The 21,251-nt window shown below is 32.9% G+C and overlaps 1 long non-coding RNA gene across 1 annotated transcript; it reads left to right on the top strand.

Moving 5' to 3' along the window:
* Window positions 1-1,805: 1,805 nt before the first annotated feature.
* LOC148610497 (uncharacterized) lies at window positions 1,806-4,415 on the top strand. The gene is made up of 3 exons (XR_015924796.1): window positions 1,806-2,039; window positions 2,578-2,654; window positions 4,319-4,415. It is a non-coding gene; the product is annotated as an uncharacterized LOC148610497 (long non-coding RNA).
* Window positions 4,416-21,251: the final 16,836 nt, after the last annotated feature.

Below are 21,251 nucleotides of genomic sequence, written 5' to 3' on the forward strand. Positions count from 1 at the left end.
TAAGTAGGTCAATGAGTGCCAAGGCTACATCAGTTTTCAAAGACCCCGATGTAGCAAAAACATTGTCCACTTTACATGACAAATATGTTGTCGTACCAGCAGACAAAGCCCAAAACAACATCGTTTTTGTCTGCAAAACGTTTTATATCCAATGTTTATTATCAGAGGTAGACGTAGAAAATAATAGCAGTGATAAGACCTATACTGCTACCACTCTCTCCAAAGAAGAGATTGCGGAAAACCATAAATCTGTGCTATCCTCTTTTGGTCTCTCTACCAAGGGCGATGATTGTGATTTACCGTCTATGTACTGGATTCTTAAACTTCACAAAAATCCATACAAACAACGTTTCATAGCTGGATCTGCAAAATGTACCACCAAACCTCTTTCAAAACTTTTAACTTCTATACTCACAACTGTCAAAGAGGGTCTGCAGTCCTACCACAACACTTGTTACTCCCGTAGTGGTACTAATTCCATGTGGATCCTGAAAAATTCGAAAGATCTCTTGGAGACAATCAGTTCAAGACTATTATCTGTATATAATAGCATTAAAATCTATGATTTGTCAACACTGTACACTTCTATTCCACATACTAAGTTAAAATCCCGATTTAAAAACATTATACATCGTCGTTTTTCCAAAAAAGATGGTACACCAAGATACAAATATTTAGTTCTTGGTAGAAATTCCTCATACTTTGTAAGACATAATTCCAAATCATCATCCAAATATACAGAGGAAGATGTTTACAAAATGCTGGAATTTTTAATCGACAACATATTTGTCCAGTGTGGTGAACGTGTTTTTCAACAAACCGGCATTCTAATGGGAACAAATTGTGCTCCTTTACTTGCTGACCTATTTCTTCACTCTTATGAGGCTGACTTTATAGCTGATTTGATCACAAAGAAAGACTATCGTTTGGCTAGATCCTTCAATCTCAGTTTCCGCTATATAGATGACGTATTATCTTTAAACAATCCTAATTTCAGGAATTTGATACATCGCATCTACCCAAAAGAACTTGAGATAAAGGATACTACAGACACTGTGAAGTCAGCCTCATATCTTGACCTACACTTAGAGATCAATGGTAAAGGAAAACTACAGACCAACTTTACGACAAACGTGATGACTTTTCATTCAGAATTGTCAAGTTTCCTTTCATCTGTGGCAACTTCCTTTCGGCTTCTGCGTATGGAGTGTTCATATCACAACTCATACGCTATGCCAGAGCTTGCCGAAACTACGCAGACTTTTTGTATCGCGCTAGAACTCTAACAAATATGCTTCTGGAACAGGATTATGTGGCTGGAAGATTGAAGTCATCACTACAGACATTTTATGGTCGTCATCATGAACTCGTGGATCGTTATGATGCATCCATCAGCATCATGAAAACTGTTTATTCAACGGGTCATAGTTTACCTTTCCTCGTTTGTCTACCCCGGACTTGACTTTTTATGAGCAACTCGGCGGGTGTTTCTAGAAAAGCAGAGGACGCTTACCCTACCGGTGCACCTGGTCCATGCTCACAGTTTTTAGTGGAGTCCGAGTTGCTCATTTACTTTTTTACTTTGTATGTATGATTTTGGTTGCTTTGTGTTCTTTGTTGTGTGTGTCTGTTTTCCATGTCTGGTCTTTGTCCCTGGATTGTATTCTTTTGGTTACCGCTATAACCTTGGTTCCCTTGATTACTCTTATATATAGCATGCTATGTTATACGTGTTTATATATGTACTACATAGGTTATAACTCTCTCTCTCTCTCTCTATCTGAATTACCACGAATTTCAAAATATGATATCGTCATTGTTTATACACTGCCTCCAATAATTAGATACTACACCAAAATGAAGATTTTCCTTAACGAAAGAGTTTAGTTGTGTATGGCCTTGTGTGGTAAGAGGTACGCCATGGTACGTCGATACTAACAATGTTTGAGCTGGAACGTGGAATAATGTATCTCGTCCAATTGGATACTAGTTCACTCACTCAGACTGCATAGGGAATCTTTTACTTTTATCGTAGTGAAGTAAGTACTCTATATCACTTTCCTATATACACTTCTGAACTCGGTTGTTTCAAACATTAATCAGATAGACAAACATTAGCCATCGGATATATTAATTTGATTTTATGCAAGTCATCGGAAACATTCTGAACATTTGGGATATGTATTGTTTTGATTTATTTATCAATTCACGACTTATTATTACATGACTCAACGCCAAATTCTTAACTTAATTCTCAATATTTTGGGTTTATTGGAACGTCAATTTTCAAAATTGTTAGATTATATGTTGAGGTATCGACTGAGTGCTCTAATCATAATTATTATATGTCATTTGCTTATAAATTTTCTGTGAGTATTTCACAAATATATAAATCTTAGTTTCATATGACATTGTGAAACGGAACATGACATTGTTCTCAAGAATACCATAGCATGATCCGACATCACTAAAGTAAACACTTAACACACATTGGTGTTACTGATACTATAGATGTTATGCCCAACAGATTAATATTGTGTTTATACATGTACATGTAGATTAATATTGATATTACAGAGAGTATGATATATACTACTGGGTGAGATTAACACCAAACAATTCGACTTTAAGAGGATACTGGAAAACATCGTATGGTTGGTATAGGTAATAAGAACGCTTATTTGGAACTGTTAAACCATTGCACGAACACATTAGACAGACATTCCCATACACGAATAGAAATATTATTATTATATATCCTTTAATAAAATTATAACCCCTAATTGCATCACTGCGTAAAAAAAAGGTCTTGTAATAGTATTGCAATACATTATATTTTCCCTATCTAGTACTTGATATTAATAATTCAATCTATTTGACAGACTATTTTTAATGATCGTAGTGTTTTGATGATGTGATCTTTCTTTAGTGTCTCTTGAGCTGGCTGTCGGGGCCTACGATTATTATCTGAATGGATATCTCATTTTGTTTATACATGTTATGTTTTGATACTCAATGGAGACATTTAGATGTATTATTGAGCTAGTTTTAATGTGTGTTTGTTGTTACGGTTATTCAGTTAATAAAGCATGTCCAAATTAAGCGGCAAAATTGAAAGTTATGAAGTTATTCGTCGATAAATTTGGTAAAAAAGTATGTTGGGTTTCAGAGTTTAGGTTTGACAAGAACAACCTGTATGCTCCTCCAGTTTTGATAAACTTCACATTTATTTTCATTTCAAAAGACTTGAAGTAAAATGTAGTTCAATTGTTGAATATGTGATGCTATTTTGAGGTACTGTTAGATTCGCATAATAAAAAAAATCATTAAAATATTCCGAAGACCACCCTATTATCCAATAAGAATGCTAAGAAATATACACCTTATTTTATTGTTTATAAGATGTAGTGTACATGTAGTACTTTTATGTAGCTATTGTGAAATGCAGAGACGGTAATTAGGTATCATATGGAATAATAAAGAAAATAATAGTCACAAAATTCTCGCCTCCAAAAAGATGGATCGATTTCAAATTTGATGTTTGGCTTTACATAAATAGGAAAATTGTTGTAGGTGATTGTGGTTACTCCCCTATATCATTTTTTTGTTTGTTTTTGGTATTTTGCATTTTTCACTACATGGAATAAAATCTTAAATGTTCGTCACATCTATCCTTGGCTCCTAATAGATGGATTGATTTCAAATTTGTTGTGCACGGATGCTTGTAAAAGTGGCATATATTGTAAGCAATTCTGGTTGCCTTCCAATATTAACTTTCTGTACGAATTGGTGTATGGATATCCGAAAGAAAACGCTTAAAACGTCATTTAAAGGCATTGAAAGAGTAGTAAAAGGAACCAAGATTCTAACGGAAATAAAAAGAATGTAGTCCAGGGACAAAGACCAGACACGGAATATAGACAAACACAACAAAATCCTAAAGTAACTAAAATATTAAATACAAACGAACAGAAAACAAACTAGTCAGCTAAAAATCGATTTTAATATTGTCATGAGGAATCTCCGGATGCAGAATTCAAATAGTGGTCATTTCAAACATAGGAGATATTATCTCGTGAAACTATATCGATAGATTGTTGGCTTGTTGACATGCATGTTTCAGATAGTTTACATGATACCTTTTTGCCTGATTTTTTTAAAGCTTTTAAAGCAGAAAAGAAAATACCACTTCAATCACGTTGAAAAACATTTGGATTAATTTTGATACGGACTAATCACTATGAACATGCATACAAGGTTGTTTCTTTACTAAGGGTGCTTTATAAACAACTTAGTTTTATTATTTTTCTTGTTGTAGAGATTAGCAACTACAACAAGCACAAGTTTTGCCAACTTTGCAATATAAATGACATGATTGGGCCATTCTTCGCAACATGTAAGTCATTAATTTTCATACTAATGTGTTATATCAGAGAGACATAATTGATTATGGAAATAATAAACAACATTTTTCCGAAACTGTAGTGGCACATTTAAGGGCTTGCTGTTGAAATTAAGACAATGGAAAAGATTACACTGCAGGCCATTTTATAATGTAAACACTCAAACAGCTGTATATTCAACTTCCAAGGTAAACCTTTAAATATCAAAAACAATGAAAGCAAATTTTAAACAGTAATTTAGGAGTAATGAGTAAGTCCTTAGTTTTAATATAACACCTTTAATTTGTTTTTTTACTGTTTTTTATCATTGATATCAAATTATGACGAATACATGTACGAAATCAGAAACTCAAATAATTAAATAGATACAGTTAAGGTTCTGCTAAAGCTGATTCATTTCTATAAATTTATTTCAATTAAACATTAAACAAACAGTTCATTAATTCATATCATTACAAATTAATCAATTACATGTAACTTGTTTTTTTTTTGGTTTGCAGCAAGAGGTAAGTTCATGTTTGCGGTTGATTGTAGAAAATGTTCATTTTGATATATTTCTAACCATTGCTGACCTGTTTCAGTGGGCATTTGTTGTCTATTTGACACTGATATGTCGTAGTCGTATGTTGCTTAGTGCAACAAAAAGGATAAATTAGTTGAAGACCAAAAAAAGTGTTTGATACAGATACGTAATATAATAGTTTGGTTGCCTCAGAATTAGAATAATGATTCTGAATGTGGATCTCGCATATTGCACTCCCGACTCAGCATGTTACTCAATTGGAACATAATTTTCCAATGATCTTTCCCTGATTTGCATAAAAATATAAAAAAAACAAAGTATCCATTTTGTCATCAATTTTTATTTCATCAATGTTTACTTTTTTTATTTCAGTGCGCATGTACACTATTATTTGCTCTTTTTCATTTGTTTTAAAATGTAATTTTTTCCCAATTCTAGTGAGATTTTGTTTAAATATTGATGTCTTCTTCAAAAACGTTTAGAATGTTCTTTTAAGCACATTATCGTGAGAAAAACACATTCATTGACGTCGACTACTGAAGTTTTGTACTAGTACAAGTATAAAATTTCTTAATGACACTTTCAAAGACTTTCTTTATTAAATTTTGCAATTTCGTTTATTTAAATTTTAGTGATTTACGTTTTTTTTTCGTTTCCCTTACTAATAAGATAAAGTTTCCTTGTCTAAATATTAGAACAATTAGAAAAAATATTCAATGTCGAAACTTATCTCTGTTTTCAGTGAAAGAATTTTATAAACATTAAATTTTCGTTGAAGGGCCTGCTTTAAATTAAACTTTGAATTTCTTAATTAATGGAAAGCAGAAGATGGTTATGAGTATCGAGTCCTCTTATTCATCTAGCCATTTATAAAACAAAATATTCATCCTTTTTTTAATTTCAGTCACAATAAAACATGGAACGCTTTTTCAACCGAATGCCACTTAGTTATTATATTTTGTCGAAGATCGACAGGCGAAACTTTGCAGACTACGTCAGAATAATTACCAACTCGTGGTATTTTTTTCTTTCGAATCATAGGGTTTCTATACAACCCAGACCCAAATCTGGTTACCAAACCTAACTGCGCAATACCAGCAATTGTGTTAATTATAATTACAAAGGCAATGGACCGTGCATAGCTTGTCCCCCTGGTACTCCACCCGATGACAGCGTCAATTGTAAAAAATACAAATGCTTAAAAAAGTATTTTTTTTAAATCTGTTTATCTGTTTTGATTTTCTTTATGTTGAGCGGTATCTTTGACTATATATTTTTGTCCACCGTATCTTGATTATTTTAAATCGATTTAAAAAAATAAATGTATGACGCCACGAATTCAAATATAGACTGTCCGATTGGGATTGAAATCCATACCTACGAAATGTAGCTTCTCTAATAAAAGAATCGGCTCAGGGTTTGTTCAATTGAGAAAATAAAAACATATCTAGCATATCTCTTTATTTTGAGCACATACTATGTTATCTTTTTGAAAACGCCCAATCAGTGACGGACGATGAAGGAAAACTTATTCCTAAAAAGTCTAGAATAGAATTAGATAAGACAGCAAACCAAGTACTTCAGCACTTGAAGCAAACATGCATCGTTGAAAAAAAACATTACATGGTCAATTATTTTGATTTTCAATATTTTAAGTCCTTCATTCGGAACCGTTTTGTCTATTTCTGTTGCACTTTTTGCTGTCAAACAGAAAAAGCCAACATTTTTACTGCTTGAGAGCTGAATACTACAACGAAACAAAGTGAAATAGCTCATGCTTCTATATTCTATTCTAGAATGTGTGCTTGTCTTCTTAATGGCATCCTACAAGACGGCCAGCAAAGCTTTTGTTAATTTCTATGACTTGGTTCACTTTTTTAATATAAAAATTATTATGTTATAAGCAATACACTGAATTCTTTTTCATTTAAGGACGTAGAACTAGATGAAAGGTCACAGCACTTATACATTATCCGAACAGAATTAAATGTATGAATTAAAATAGAAAAAGCACACTTACTCAAAACTTTAGGGACGTGAGACGTTACTAGAGATTATGTTTATAAATGATTATGCAATAGAAGTTGATATCTAAAGAAATATATCCACATGCCTATACCCTTTTCTGAATCATTATTTATTACATAATCAACGAGAATGAAAAAAAAAAAATCTCTGCTATTTTTTTTTTATCATTTGATAGGGAAATGCATTTTGTATTAAACAAATATTTTCTTTTTTTAATGTTAACTATTAGTTATTCCTTTTCTTTCTAAAAACCGCAAAGAAAATGGTTCATCCATGTTAAAGAAAACCCATAAAAGTAAGGTTCATTCCTTTATAAAGACAAAATTATTCAGTTCTAATTAATCATTCGGTTGTTGCGTTCCTTAAAAAAGAGGTATGCTTAGTGGTAAAGATTGTGTACAAAATCGACTCTTTGCATGAATTATCATTCTTGATATTTTTATGTAAGAGGTAGATAAATGTATGGTTTCTGCCCCGTGCAGGTCCGGGTGTTAAAAGAATAGGCCTGCAGCAGCGCTAAGCTTGTCGTATAAGGCGACTAAATAGTGCTCAGAAACCTAGCCGGGGGCTGGAAGCTCTGCCCACAGAGCAACTGGGATGTGTGCCCCAGGTGGTGGAATGGGGTATCCCTGGCATGTTACATGCAGGGGTTGTCAGGTTATAATACGAAAAACCTGACCGAAAACCATAGTGGTGCACCGTGTTGGGAAAGATGCCACTTTCCTCGCACGTTAAAGAACCCTGCTGTGGTATTCGATAGGAGTAGGAACCTTTGCGCTCCGCCACAGGAGGCTAAATTGCCCGACCTTACCCACCCCCCTTTTTCCCGTGGCAATCGAAGTTTGTCGACCCAATTATCCTTGTGTCCCATCCTTTTTTTTTCAGTTCATGTTCATTTTATCATCCATTTCATATTCATCGTCTGAATATAGCTGAAATATTGCTGCTCGGACGTTAAACCCCAACAAGCAAGCAAGTTTCTACAAGAAAAATATCTATAAAGTAGGTGTAACTTGAATATTTAGTATCCGGTTGCAATTGGTGCGAGAAAGCTCTCTTACATGTAATTTCGTATCGTTCGTAGACATTTTATATACAGTTTTTTATATTTCTTGGGAAGTCAACACTACCATTTAGTATTTAGTACGAAATACGCAAAATATATAACTACTTGGTTGCATTTAATAATGTTGGTAGGGGTTGTAGGGTCAGAATATGTTTTTTTTTTCGTCAAATGTTGCAGGTCGGAACATTCATATTAAAATTTACTCATTTTCATTTCATTGTTTGATATATCAGGACTGTGGTAGGAAAATTATTGAAATAATTATTTTCTAGGAGGTAAAGGACAGAATATGTATTATCTACTCTATACTGGCTACAATATTTATTTCCAAATGTTGCCAGCCCCGGCAAGAATCACATAGTCGTTCCCTTTCAAATATATTTTACAAATGCTTTAGAAATAACATCCCAAACATGTATAGCAACCTAATCTTTGTGGTTATTTTGTGCCTTATTGTTGGATGTGTTTCATTCTACCAAGGTAAGATTATAGATTTTTGCATGGAGTAAAATGCACTTAGTAGAAAGAGTAATCAAGGGAACCAAGGTTATAGCGGTGATCAAAAGAATGTAATCCAGACATGGAAAACAGACATGCACAACAAAGAACATAATGTAACTAAAATCATACATACAAAGTAACAAAAGTAAATGAGCAACTCGGACTCCACTAAAAACTGGGAGCATGGACCTGGTGCATTGGTAGGATAAGCGTCCTATGCACTTAGTAGAACCATTTAATGTGTCCGTTTATATCATATATTAGAAGTAATAGCAACATTCTCAAACAAAAAATGATCAAAGTCAAATGTTTTTTTTATTAATAGAATCTAAAGGTCGAATTTGTCAATTTGTAAATTAGTGTTTTGCTTAATGAATAGCTTAGAGAAACTAAAATGTTCAGTATGATATGAAATTACGAAGAGTACCAATTTTGTTTTGATGTTATGAAAAAAGAAAACACGTCAAACTGGGCGTTCGTTAAAATTTTACCTAGTACTAAGGTGTATCATTGCATATCAATAAAAGTTTGAATATTTTTCTGTTTAAGATTAGACAAGGTAACCCAGATTCTAGCGCAATCAAAACTTGAAATCCACTTAACAAAGACTTGACATGAAAAACAGACAGACACAGCAAAAAACATAAAATATCCAAAATAACATGAACAATGCAACAAAAGTGAATAAGCAAATCGGACTGCACTAAAAACTGGGAGGTTGGACCAGGTGCACCGATAGGGTAAGCGTTCTCGTTAATCGTTGATCAGCAGATTTTGAAAACTTTAGAGCATTAAAGTAACCAGTCCAATGTCTGTTATGGAAGCTCAATACAAGAAAGTCGGATTGCCCTTGGGTTGCAAAATGGACAAGAAAACGGATATTGTGTCTCGACTACAGATTGGCATTATCAATTTTTATTGTCCATCTCATGGCACTTCTCCACTCGGCACACAAGACAGTTTCATTTGAATACTTCAATTTCGTTGTTTAGGTCAAATACTATTTTATTTGAAAAAAAGTATTTAAAGTATGAATGATAAATATTGATTTCTGTCTGAGTTGCTCTGTCATATATTGATTGTTGTCCGAGTTGCTCTGTCATATATTGATTGCTATCCGAGTTGCTCTGTCATATATTGATTGTAAATCTTCACATAGAATACTTCAAGACTTTCTTTAACCTAGTTGTGTTAATTGGAATATATAGTTTAAAAAATCACATACAACAATACCAATCCTATATATTGCAAATTGTGAAATACTGTACACGTTTTTCAAGGTGTGGCCTTTCTTCAGCATGATTAGCATCCAATATATAGGAAGATCTAAATAAAAAATATGTATACAAGAAGTTATATCAACCAAAACTATCGATATAGAAGACAATTCATAGGTTTGAATGAGGTTTTTGTTTGATACTCCGGGAAATCTCAAGACATTGGTTAAGCAAAAAACATCTCCTAAACATGAATTAAGATTCATTGAACAATTGCGAGGCTCTTTAACATTTTTGCATATATTTGAGTTTTATTCAATTGACTATAAGAGTACATTTTAATATAATAATCACAGGGACTGTGTATTATTGAGTGTGTTCTTGGCACAAATTTGCAACAAGTACCAAAACATGCAACCAATATTTGATTTCGTTGCAAACGTAATTGTGAAAATATTGACAACATCCGGTGACAATATTCTGAATATAGAAGCATATGTATTAGGAGAATTTTTGATAAAACATGCAGGCTCAGCTGTCTACGAAAACCTAAAAGTTAAAAAAAAAAACAACCAAAACAAAAACAAAAAACAAAAAACAAAAAACAAAGCAAAAAAAAACCACAACAACAAAAAAAAAAAACAAAAAAAAAAAAAAACAAAACAAAACAAAACAAAACAAAAAAAAACAAAAAAAACTGACAAACCAACAATAACCAATTTTGTCGCAGCATAGCAGAACAACAACAATAATAATAATAATGATAATAATAATAATAATAATAATTGTATTGTCCTTCTTTATATGTAAACCATGGCAATTGAAATGCTCACTAACATAATAACAAGACCAAAAATTATATTTGCGAATAAATCCTCATTTATACTTGTCATATTTCTGCACAAATACTCTGTTAGGTACTGATTTGTTAATGTTTTTGTTTTTTAGAGAATATGGAAAATATTTCTGCTTTAGACCGGTAGTAGTTTCCAAGGATCTATTTTATGTCTATCTGACAAAATATGGTAAGCTATAATTTTTGCTAGTCTTTCTTAGTGTAGTGATTTAACTTTCTTCTTTAACAATGAAATACTTTGAGGTCTACAAAGAATTGAAACTGATTACACAATATTAAATCATCCGTGTGTACTCCTTTCCGATCTATTGTTCGACATGAAATTCCTGCTCTTTGCAAAATTTTAATTTAAAAATGTTTACTTATGTATGCTTTTATTTTTATTTCAATTTAAAGAAAATAACATGAGTAGATTATAAACATTTATATATTAAAAAGAGTTATTTGAATCGATTTACCATAAACGTTTCGATAATATTCTGACAGACCGTGAACTATTTCTAAACCATCGACTATCAATTTGTGTTTGTGTTCATCTTACAAATATTTGAATGAACTGATTTAAAATATTGTTGAAAATATGACAAAACTTTGACTATTTCTTTTAGAAGTATTACATTACAATAGTGAATTGTTTTGCCGTCTTTGTGATATGAATATCATGCTGGGACCAATTATGGGAGGAAGTAAATGCCATTGTGAATATATCTGTCATTCTATGGAATGCAAAAAGTGTCATTCCCAATTTGTCTGTAAACTACTGTATTAACTTTAACAATTAAAACGATTGAAAGATTACAGAAGAACATCAGCGTCTAAATAGAAAAAGAGGAGAAAATGGGAATTTTGGCAAAAAGTCAACAACCCCATGAGATTGCGAATAATTTATCTTTTAAAAAAGGATTTGATAAATAAACAATAATCAAGATTAGGTAACATTCAAATAATTAGTTTACATTTTGTGTACAATCAGTTGGTTTTCTTAATGAAAATAAACAAATTATTTTTTTTTCATTTCTTTTGCAGCAAAGGGAACGTATGTCATTTCATTCAAATAGTTTTTTTGTGTGAAATGTCCATGCCTTACCGAAGAAGAGTCTTATTTTCATTGTCGAGAATAAGACTTCTTGGAGTTTATATTATTTATTCATTTTGACCTGTTTGTTTTTATTTAAATTTTGGAAATATTGATTCTTTGTCAAGGTCTACCTCTATCTTCTGCACTTAAAATGTAGGACCTCCAAAAATAAACATTTCCGTGCATTTACTTTATTTCTAAAAAATCACATTAAATTATCGATGTTTACATCTTTTATCAATGCTTACATCTTTTATAGTTGTGAAATATAATATAATGATCTACACTTGAGAGCTATGTAATTGTAATAATGTCGAACTGTTACTTGTTAATGGTCTTTGTTGGAAAATTACTAGTACATAGTAAATGTCAAATAACTGTGCCTAGATTACATTCTTTTGATTACCGCTATAACCTTGGTTCCCTTAATTACTCTTTCAAATACAATGAGAAATACATCACATTCATTTTGCTTTGATATAAAACATAAATAAATTTTAGTTTATCTGTATAAAGTGCCACAAAAGTTGATCCGTCCGATTACCTGTGCCATGCCATATGGATGTCCAAGATTTCACAAAAGCCAGATACCCTGCCATCCAATGAACTTTTTTATGATGATGGCAAAGCTTGCACAAGACCGGAATATGGATTTTTAAAGAAAAATCAGTTTTCACTAATGCTTTGGTTCAAATAAAGCAAATTCAAATGACATTTGTATGAGGCTGAGTACGAATAATCAACATAACAGCTGACATGAAGCTGCTACATGTAGTAGGAGAAGTCATATTTTGACATATGGACAGTTCTTTAGTCAGGCTTCACGAAGGCATGCTCCGCCAAACATCTGCTAACTAATATCCTCGTAATGGGTGCTCATTACAGACCCAATTACATAAAAAACATGCAGAAGTAGGTTGTAATTTTTAAAGATGATTCTTTGCTACCAAATGCCCATTTTGTACTAAGTTTGCTTTAAATAGATTAAATTCTCAATTATAAAGGAAGTAAAAACACTTAAATTGACGTTATCAGTACCTACGGGTATGTTAGCTACATGTAATAGCTTATGATTTCCACTTCCGGTATGAAGGGAAATGTTGTTATTCTGTAGTGTGTTTAACTATGATTTTTCAGTAAAATATTGAAAGATGGATAGTGATATTGACATCGAAAGCTTCTAGGAGTATTCCCCAATTAATAGCCCTTTTGTCCAAGCACTAACTAACATGAACACTCCAAGTAGAACAAACGTAAACAAAACAATCAATGTAAACATTGAATGCGACGAACAAGAGTACTCTGACGCCCAAATTGGAACACAAAGCTCGCAACCGGATTTCGTACCTAACCAAGATTTTTTTTCGCTACTAGATGATGAACTGTATAATCTCCCAAAAGAATCGTACAGACAAAAACTAATTGTACTGACACGAAAATCTGAAAATACAATAACCGTACAATTCTTGTAAGTAGAGCGAAATCGATCCAAGGGTGCCCTACAGGGAAAATTTGTACACGTAAAAGTTCGTCAAGAGGTTCGTCAATCCAAAAATGTGCGAAATACTGTTTCACTATAAATATGTTTATCAATGGTGATAACACAGGCATCGAAGATGTTTTTCGAAAAGATGACGGTTTAACCAAATCAATTTCTGCCTATTCTATGATTATTTCAAATTGCAATATCATCGAAATGAGGTCTACGCTGCAGTCAGCACTAGAATGCTAGAAAAGAACGACTCAGATAATCAAAAACTTATCAAACATTCAAATGAAGAGAATAGCAAGCTAAAAACTGATATACAAAGTATCAATAAGCGCTATAATCAGCTTAAATCAGAGTGCGATAGAAAATTTACCCAATATAGTGCTACCTACAAACTAATGAACCAGCAATTATAACCGAATAATGCATTTGACTTTGGCTTACATACCAAGAAAGTAACAACGATAGAATCGGAAATTGATTGCCTAGCTAAGTTGAACTCAACTTTACAGAAAAGTGTAAATGAATTAAAATGTTCGTGTAAAAATTCATATGCCATCAACTGACAGCAAATAGCCCGTCGGGTTCCCCAGATCCTTCAAAATTAACATACACAAGTAATAAGGTGAACTCTACTAATTATACGACACAACAAGTCACACAGTCCGAGACTTTAACCTGAAGTTCAAGTCACGGTCACAGAGTATTGAAACAAACCAAACCACGCGATCAACGTACGCAATGCGAAAGTAAAATTCCAGTTATAGTAGACGGGAAAATTGGTGATAATGTGAAGACCAACGAACATACTCTTAGTGACCCGAATAATGTTTCCATTGTGTTACACGGAAAAGGACCTCGAGGTATCACCTATCAGATGTAGACCCAAAATCTACAAGATACGGGATAATTTCTTTTCTTGACAAACGGAACGTGCAAGTAGGATTGTTTCCAATATTCGAAAACATGAAGATTCCGATTTAATGCGATCAAATGTCAAATAATTCAGTTTTCAAAGAACCCGAGAGAACGCAATGTCCAGTTTGTATGGCGTATGGGTGACGAAATAATTGGAGTGGTCGATAAGTATACCCACTTAGGTGTAAAACTTAAATCGAATCGCGTTTTAAATCAAAAAAGAAAACTGAAGATGCTTGTAGGAAAGGAAAAAAAATACTTTCTTTTCATTAAAAGGTGTAATGTCAAGTTCGACATATTCATATGTCATAATTAAACTTTATAAAAGGTAATCCTACCGAGTGTACTTTATGGATGTGAAATGTGGACAGACTTGCCAAGCCAAGAAACTACTATCTTAGATAGATTTCAACATTTCATTGTAAAATATTTTTTGGATTAACACATCCACAAGATCCGATATGTGTGAAAGTATCACTGGACCGCATCCGATCATCATTTGCATTCACAAAAGAAAACTATTTCTACTACATAAATTTGTTAGTTTGAGTATTAAAACATTATCGAAACGGATTTTCCTTTTTAGACTTTTTACATATTTATGTATGATAAAAAAAAACATTGAGATTAATTAATTGTAAACAGTACAATTCACAATCAGCAAAGAAAAAAATAGATAATATTAAAACCGAATAGAAACCGACAATGACTTTATTCGTTTCAAACACCTTCACAAGACAGTCTCAATAGCAACCTTTTGGAAACACTCGAAATCGTTCAGTGAAATACGGAACTCTTACTTTATCACAAAACTGACAACTACAATTTCAAACAGTACTCCAGAGTCCTGTAAAGTATGTAATGCGGGTTTTGAATATGTTTATGTACATGCATGTTGCTCTTGTTTATGTACAAATAACCTTAGGGATATATTTTGGACATTAGTTATAGAAAATTACGAACTTCATTTATGTTATGAACTTTCTACTTACGATGATGAACTGATTTTCCACTCGGTCGGTTGCCATTGTCATACGAATTTTGTGACTTTGAAAACCACATTGAATTCATGAAGTTGTGCCACACACACGTTGTTAAAACTATTTCCGATTATAGCCGATCAATTTGATCCCATACATGATACATATGTTGTCTAACATGCTCCTCTAATGATTACATGTCTTAGCTTGATATAAAACTTCTTTCAGGTATAGAAATATATACATCATTTATATATGTATTATATTTTTTCTTTAATTATTGAATGCATGCATTTATTGAAATAAGTTGTTTAGATGCACTGAGTTGTATATAATTCTAAGATCCCATGTAATGAGGAAGCAAAGATATGAATGAATGAATGAATGAATGAATGAATGAATGACACAGTCTTAATAGTCCACGTTCGAAAATTTATTTTAAATTTGTACATCAAATAAATGCACCCTCCCCACATCGTTATTAACCTAGACTGCCCTTGTTTGATATTGAGAGTTGATCACTACACAAGATTTCAAATTCATTTGTACTGCATGAATACTGAACGATATTGTCTGTATACATGTATATACAGTCACATAGATGTAATCGGATTGTGCACTGTCTACATCATCAACAAAACCATAACTAGGACCTTTCCCGATTTTTGTGTGTACATATATCTAGTGTTTTATTACTATGTTTGTAAAATTTTGTTCTTTTTTCTTATCTTCAATTTTCTATACCCCGAAACACGAAAATATATATACAGCGTCTGAGAATGTGACGACTCTATTCGCTACACTGCTCCATCGGATCAAATTATTACAGGGAAAATAACGTTAACTTAACGATATTAGAACTGTTAAATTTGCGATGCAAATTTTTGGTCGTTCCCATAGCGGGACTCGAACTCTTACTGCTGTGACATCTATGGCAGCACCGCCTGCACTAAGTCCAGCGCCCTAGACCACTCGGCCAGCTAGGCTATATAAAAATATAGCTTTCGCTGGCCGGGTCATTCCTCCTCGTAGGATTAATCTAGGGCTGTAACTTAGTACACGATGTATGGTAGTACGGGACAGTTCATCTAGGCGTTATTATGTATGATAGAGGATCAAATTAATGATGCAGGTCACAACAAATCAATATTATACAACGTCTCAGAATGTGACGACTCTATTCGCTACACTGCTCCATCGGATCAAATTGATACAGAGAAGATAAAGTTAACTTATAGAAGGGTCTGAAAAATTCCCAACGATGTTAGAACTGTTCGATCGTTCCATCTGCAGGACTCGAACTCTTACTGCTGTGACATCTATGGCAACACCGCCTGCACTAAATCCAGCGCCCTAGACCTACACCTAGACCCGGCCAGCGAAAGCTATATTTTTATATAGCCTAGCTGGCCGAGTGGTCTAGGGGGCTAGGTAAAATGTTCATTTTGAAAAAAAAATGCAAAGATTAAATGCATTGTACAGTAAGCTATATAGAGGGTTTTGTCTGTCTTATTTAAACAAATTTTAGTCCCGTGCGGGTCCGGAGGTCGACTGGGTTGTGTGTCCGAGGATTACATGGGATAACTCTGGGATGTTGCAGGCCATGATATGGAAGTCGTGACAACAAAAAAACATAGTGGTGCAAATATGCCACATTCCTCGCACGTTAAAGAAACCTGAGTGGTATTCTGTCGGAGTAGAAATTTTTGCACTTCGCCACAGGATGCTAAATTGTCCGATCCTACCCACCTCCCCTTAATTCCAGTGGCAATCAAAATTTGTTGACCCTGTCATCATTCTATCCCATTACATTGTTCATGTACGTTGTGCTTATTCTGACAAAAAATTATGAGCTTTGTCATTGAGAAAATGATATCAAAGTTATTAGATAGTATTAGCTTGAGAATATGTGCATGTACATTTGTGCATTGACATGCATGGAATAAGGGCCCCAAGTATAGTAAAGCTATAATATTACATTTATATACAGTCCTTTATACAGTCCTAAAAGTTTAAAAGGTATTGCGGTACCTGAAGGTACATGTATAAAAATAATTTTTAAGGAAAAATGTAATATCTGTTTGAGAATATGCTTTGTAAAATTATTGTCAGAAATTTCACTGTGATTATAGATTTCTGGAAATTTCCGTGGCTAAGTTTTGCTGTTTAGTTGAATATTATAGTTTTTCCTTGTCTGAATAACCATAGACCTGTAACTACAGGCCTATGATATTACAGTGACACGAATTACTATAGGTAAATACCGAATTATTAATATCATTAAAAACGAATTGTAACCGTTACATATACGTGCAAAAATCTTTAGAATGTATAGGAATCATATAATTTTGCCAATCTTGTATAAGAGAGTTCTTTGTAATGTCATCACTTACCTGTGATTTGGTTTTGGTTGGCAAAAAATCGTTGAGGGGCATTGGGCATCAACTGTAAATCATCATAACTTTTTCGTTTTTTTAAGATAATTGAAAAAAATTCTTTTAAACTGCCAATAAAACTATCTTTATCCATGGAATTTTTAAATAAACATTCAGTAATTAGACTATATGAGTATAGCATTTTATATGAAAATATGGGTTCAAATCTATTTGATACATATAAATATGAATTCTTTGATGTAAAAAGAAATATTTTGCAGAACCAAAATTGAATGTAAAATAACTAAGCTATAAAGTTTTGAAAAATGGGGATTCTAGTCATGAAATTGTTAATTGTATATTTAGTTGTTTATATGCCAACCATTTTGACAGTTAATGATATGCAAATTAGTGAATATGACATCACTTATGAGATTGGCGATAATAAGACAAATATTTTTTGTTTCAAAATCGTCCGAATGGATGGCCTTTTAAAAAGCTTATCTTGTTGTAATATATACAAAAAGTTTGAACCCCTTTGAAATATCACTTCCTATTTAAGAATATCTGGGTCCTGCCGCCGTTGACACCATTTTCACGTGCACAATGTATGCATTATTTTAAACGGACGAATACTTGTTGAATTCTCGGAAGTAACTGTAGATTAGGTTTTAGAACATTCAAGGAATAATGAGTTTTATTGACTAAAATTCGAATATAAGCCTAAATATGATTAAAACTGTCGATAGGTAGGGTATAAAATGTGTAACCCGTACCGTTACCTGTACTTTTCCCCATACCCCGGGTTACACATTTTAGACCTTTTGAAAACAGAAAATCGAATAAAATCAATTTTTAATGTTTCCAATTTCATAACACAACATATAAAAATAAGGAAAATTAAGCCAGATGTAAAACTATTTCACACTTTCGACAAACATTTTTATAATATTTCATTCTAGCCTAACCGTTATGTCATTTTGTAAATTTTTACCTACTTTCAGCTAGAAATATCACGTAATAATGAAGAAATTGGCAAAATAGTATTTTGGTACGGGTACGGTTACGCATTTTAGACCATACCCTGCCGATACAACACAAAATAAATCAAAGCACCAAAGGTTCTGAGACTCGGAAACGCTTGGCGTGCAACCTACAAGATAGGTTCCCGATGTTTATTTTTTAAGCAATGTGCTAAAGTGCCGGTCATGACATGGACTAAGGTTTGAGAGTGTTGAACCCATATTTCCCTTGGAACCTGCAGCAAAACAAAACAAATATGTCCAGAAATATCGTGAAAATAAGATTATTGCATTTGTTTGCGTTCTTGAGACCTTAAACTTGAGAAAAAAGGCAGCTGATGATGTTGAATGTGACGCTTCTTGATAAAATGATTTTAATTATGAAACCATTCGCGGGGCATAACTAAAATCCAACACCACCCAAAGAGAGATAATCCAACACCACCCACAGAGAGATAACTCCAATTACCTGTATTGGCCTCACTAACCACTTCCGGGTCAAATGGCCACCCCCTATGTAGTACCAAAAACACACTGAACCTAGACATATGCATTGTAACTGCATTATTTGTGTGTATTATGATTAAAAGTAGTCAAAATAAAGCTGAGAATGTGTACTTTAAAATCATATATGTAATTAACTACAAAAGTGTATGAATATTGTTTACATATGTGAGTAATTTGCCTCCATGCGGTCATTTAGCAGAACAGGTAAAAATATGGATTTTCAGTATTATTTATTCAAGTAAATTTTGTGAAGAATTTCTACAATCATCGTACCATTAGCATCATGATTATGGAAGCCTTATTTTTCAAGCTTCGCAACGGTATGCAACTTTAAGATGTCATTTGTCATGGGAATTCACAGTGAGACTTTGAAAATTACTTTTTTAACATGTAAAGTAATGGAAACGTTAGAAGTGGTTAGTGAGACCATAAATTAAATTATGGCATATTTCAAAGAAATGCATAATTTGAGGACAATTACCTTTCCTGGTCATTATTTCCATTTTCCCATAAAATCAGTATAGTGATATTGGTAATCTGGCTATATTTTAAGAGGTGCATTGTGCAAGATATTTAAAAAAAACAGCATAGCAACAAGATTTTTATCACTAGCAGTGACTCATAACTTGACGTCATCCATGAAATACATAACGTCACTGCTTGGGATATTCAAAGTACTCAAATAGTCACACAGCACAGACTTAGATTCACACAGTAATGAAATAGGCATGATATAAATTGTTGAAATTTGTTCTTTTTTCATAGTTATAAATGATATTCACTATTCAAACTTCTTGAATTATCATAGGTATCAATTTGGTTTGACAAGTTAGTTAAAATTGTAATTTTTCAGTAATTTAGGGAAAATATCACTGAGGTGCATGATATAAAAATGACCATTTCTTTGTAGTCCTATGTCTAATCTTGATACTTATTAGACTCACAATACCACAAGCTTCCATAAAATGTAAAAGAACGTAAGATGAGTATAATCACTATATTGAAAGTTGTTTTTGTGAGAATACTTTTTTTGATTTGCTGTCAATTAATCCATTAATATTAAGTATGTATACGCAGCTCATTTTTACCAAACATAAAAATAAGATATAATAAGGATATCTCATCAAATATCCAACAAATTTATGCAAGATTAAGGACATTTTAAAGAGGATATAAAATTTCACTGTATCATTTTGTGCCTTGAAGTGGACACACTAAATAAATTAAGTGAAGACAGACCCACACATTGAATATCTATTCAATTAACGTAATACATGTATATGTGAAATGGACACAATATACAGGATATAGCCTGAATGACATGTAACAGTATATAACGCGTGTATATTATAATCGTTGTGGTTATATACGATACAAAGTAATGTCATTGTAGTTATGATATAGGGGGCAGTGAATTAAAGAATGTTCCCTCTGTAACAGATTCTGATATTTCAAATGACTGTGAAATAACTCTCAGACTTTCTCCTGCAAAAACACCGCAGAATTTAAAATTTATATGGAAATTGCTACATGGTATAAAATGTGTAGACATTCTGTATAAAAAGGACAATCAATTGGTCATTTAATTGTTAACTAAAATATACTGATCTACTATATAGTCTCAAAAAGTTTCAAAGCTAAATGAAAACCTAAGTATCATCTGCCCCTAAGGCATATTTTGCAATATTGAGTAAATTTTCAAGGGTTTTTTTTTTTTTTACATTTCTCTCGGCTTAAAATTTCAATTTCATTCAATAATATAAGAAAGAAAAATCAAACGCAGAACTGAACTTTAAAGTCAGACCAATGCTTAATAAATTAACCTGAACGCATCATCGACTGCAGACACGAAAGAGTCATGGTTACGGTCAGTTACTAACGTGATTGCCGACACGTGCCGGGAAGTCCTTGCACAGAAGACTTAATAACTGACTGTTTTGTGTCATTTTTAAAAAATCAATTTAGTGCATTAAAAGCATTTGTAAAAACACTTTCTACTGGGGTTGGAAGTAGGAGTATTTTTAAAATGAACTAAAATTATACGAATGCTAAATCTAGATTCGGCAGGGGCGGATCCAGGATTTCAGATTGGGGGGGAGGGGGGCGGGGGCGCACAATTAAACCATTTTTTTAGGTTAAATTTCTAAAATATTCTTCTAGAGTGGATGCAATGTCGATATATTGTGTGGTAAAATTAGCGAGAAATTAAAATTTTAACCTAAAACCGCCTAAATCTAACCCGAAAAGACCCGCCCGTAACGCCCACGCCTGAATCCGCCCCTGAATTG

The sequence above is a fragment of the Perna viridis genome, chromosome 8 (genome assembly GCF_037379345.1).
Source record: "Perna viridis isolate PV_CMFRI_1.1 ecotype Kerala chromosome 8, ASM3737934v1, whole genome shotgun sequence".
NCBI classification, from domain to species: domain Eukaryota; kingdom Metazoa; phylum Mollusca; class Bivalvia; order Mytilida; family Mytilidae; genus Perna; species Perna viridis.